A 3,449-nucleotide genomic window follows, 5' to 3' on the forward strand; every position below is an offset into this window, starting at 1 on the left:
GCCCGCCCCCTTGACGCCCCCGGCCCGGCCGCTGCCCACCCCAGCGGTCAGCATCTGGGGGGGGGGACAGAAGGGTATTGTGCCGAAGGGGACAGCTTTGTTTTCGGTCACAGCTGCCCCTGGTTGGGATGGGGACCGACCGCCAGCCCCACTGTTGGGGAGAAAAGGGAGGGGACGGAGGGAACAGAGGGGATGGGAGCACACGGGTCAGGGTGTTGTGGGGGGACAGACACCCATCCCATCGGGGTACCCCTCTGTTCCATCCTGCTGAGAGGGCGCAGTGGGGCGGGCAGAGAGCAGCTCCCCATCATCCCTGTGGTGAAGCCCTGGCAGGGTGCAAGGCGTCCCACTGCCTGGTGGGGATAGGACAGCCTGGGGTTGGCCTCCTGCCCCAGTTTCCCTTTGCTGAGAGAGGCATCCCTCTGCCCACTCCCAGGGCTGACGGAGGCCCAGAGGCCCCTTTGACACCCAGAGTTGGGGGACGCTGGCCCTGGGGGACACTGGCTCTGATGCTGGCAGACGTGGTCCAGCCTGAGGAGAAAAGGGACCATTTCAGGGCCAAGCCAGCTGCACCACCCAGGAGGGACATTCTGGCGTGGTTCAAACATGTCTCCGAGTGCGGCAGTGCCTTGCAGGTGGAGCAGAGCATCCTGCACAGCCCCCATCTCCCTGCTCCCAGGGGGGCATGAAGAGGGGCCCTGGAGGAGGCTTCTCTCTCCCCAACATTCACAGCCCACCAGGAACCCCCCAGGCTGTCTCCCAACAGGCCGAGGCATGGGGGATACAGCCCAGTGGGCACCAGGGCTGGTGATGCTTCTCTGCTCCCTTTACAGTGGCCTGGATTTCCCTGTCTCCACCAGTCAGGATGGGGATGCTTGCTCCCACCAGCCTCCAGCTCCTCTGGCAGAGCATCTCTTGGGTGGGCCAAAATCCCCCCCCGGGTGGCCAAAATCCCCCCCAGAATGGCCAAAATCCTGCAAGATGGCCAAAATCCCCCTGGATTTTTCTGGGTGGGAAGATCCATTGTTTTTGCCCACCGCAGGAGCGGCTCGCTGAAGAGGAAAGCAGAGCAGCGCCTGTGGATGCAATGGCTTTAGCAGAGACCTGGAAGGAAAACCCAGCTGGGAGGAGAGCACGGGCCTCCTGAGTTACCCAACAGCTGGAGGGTGGCAAAAACAGCTGGAACAGCTGGAACAGCTCAGGGTGAGGGGCTGGCGGGGCAGGGAGTATGGATGGGTCACGGGCACTGCCTCGGGTCTGGGGTCCCCTCTGGCCAGGGGACAGCACAGTGGCTGTGCAGGCTTCATGCCTCAGTTTCCCCACCTGTGAAATGGGCTGGGGTCATGGGGCTGCACAAGTCAGGGCAGTGATCTGGAGGGGATGGTGTCACTTGGGCAGCATCATGGTGTGGGAATGGGGACCCTTGGTGGCACCCAGGGATACCCAGGGGCACCCAGGGGCACTGCAGACCTGAGCAGCTGGTGATTTTTCTTGTGAAATAAGTTTTAAAAAAAATTGTTGGTGCCCAAGGCACTTGTACCAATCCCCTGGCCATGCACATGCACACAGAATCTATGCATTTATATATACATGTATATATATCTATCTTTATATATTTGGTTTTTTGCAACCAAACCTGAGCCTTTTAAAACAGAAAAAAAAAAAAGTGATATTTGAGGAACCTGTATCTTTTCAAAGACTGCTGAAAATCCTAGAAAATTTCAAGGAAGGGGTGGAGAGAGGTTGGAGATAGCCAAAAGCCTCAGCCCTGGGTCCAAAAGCAACTTTTTCCTGTAAAAAAAAAAGAAGAAACCAGGCTGCTGGAAACATTGCACAGTGCTGCTGCCTGTCCAGCAATGTGGGGACGGGAAGGTGCTTTTCCAGCCGGTATGATTCCGGGCCTGATGTCAGCTCTGCGTTACAGGTACCACCATGGATGCATGGAGCCGTGGTGATGCCCTGTGCCCCGTGAGGATGCCCTGCGCCCCATGGGAATGCTCTGCGCCCCATGGAAATGCCCTGTGCCCTGTGGGAATGCCCTGTGCCCCATGGGGCTGCCCTGAGCCCTGTGGGGACCTGCCACCCTGCCTGCCAGTCCTGCTCCTGGGGCGTGGGGGCTGTCACAGCCCCGTGCTAGCAGCGTGGTGGGGATGGAGGTGCTGAGCCGCAGCTGGGACATCACCCTGAGGACGATGCAGTGAGTGCCCTGGCAGGTAATCTCCATTTTCCCCAAGCTCACTTGTGGGTGTTTTTCCATTGCATGGCCAAAGCTGCTTTTAAGGTGTTGCCTGTCCCACAGTGGGCTCCGAGGGTCCATCATGAGCCCTGCGGCAGCTGGGTTGCGGGGAGAAGGGGGGCTGCGGGGAGAAGGCAGGCTGCGAAGCTGGCTGCAAAGGCAGGGATAATTCTGACCCCAGCGGAACTTGTGATGGCAGCACAGGATGCTTTGTCCCTCTGCCAGCCCATCTGTGTGCTGCACGTTGCATCGTCCTGTGCCTCAGTTTCCCCGTGTCAGGGCGCAGTGATGGCACCTTCCTCTGCTTGCCCTAGGGGTGATGAAGCTGTGGACAGGGCAGTCTCTCCCTCTCCAGCCCCGAGCCCACAGCCAGGGCACGTTGGTGTGGGCTGTGTCCGGGGCAGGGTGGCCAGGGCTGTGCATGGGTGGCCAAACTGCACCAGACCAGGGATGCTGCGTCCCTGGGGCAGGGCACAGCGGGGGCCGAGCACACAGCGGGGGGTTTGCTGGTAGCAGCCAGGTGTTGCTCTTGCTCCCAGAGCAGCATCCCAGGGCCAGGGCATATCCAGGCTCTGCGCAGCCCCAGTCCCAGTGTGGTGCAGGGTGTCAGGGCTCTGTGGGGTTTCATGGCCAGGGGCACTTGTGGCTGAGGGGGGGGGCTTGTGTCCAGCTTGGCTTCCCTGGGATGCAGGCCTCTCAAAATCCTGTTATATCCAGCACTGAAATCCCTCTCTGCCCTTCCCAGGTACTGAGGGCAGGGCTGTCTGTGACCCCCAAGAGAGGGTGCAGGGGTGGAGGGATATGGGGATAGAGGGATGTGGGGATAGAGGGATGGAGAGTTGAAGAGGGGAAGGGATGTGGGGATGAAGAAGGGAAGGGATGCAGGGGTGGCGGGATGTGGGGATGCAGGGATGTGGGGATAGAGGGATGCCGGGATGAAGATGGGAAGGGATGCAGGGATGAAGAGGGGAAGGGATGTGGGGATGAAGATGGGAAAGGATGTGGGAATGAAGACAGGAAGGGATGCAGGGATGAAGATGGGAACGGATGCAGGGGCAAAGGGATGCAGGCGTGGAGGGACGTGGGGGTGCAGGGATGAAGAACGGCGGGGATGCAGGGATGTGGGGACACGGGGATCAGATCCGGCTCTGAGGCACCATGGAGCCCCTCACCCCACACCGAGCGCCCGTACCGGCTGCTCCTGGCCGTGCCG

This window comes from Egretta garzetta, unplaced genomic scaffold, assembly GCF_000687185.1.
Source record: "Egretta garzetta isolate BGI_Z169 unplaced genomic scaffold, ASM68718v1 scaffold190, whole genome shotgun sequence".
Lineage (NCBI taxonomy): Eukaryota > Metazoa > Chordata > Aves > Pelecaniformes > Ardeidae > Egretta > Egretta garzetta.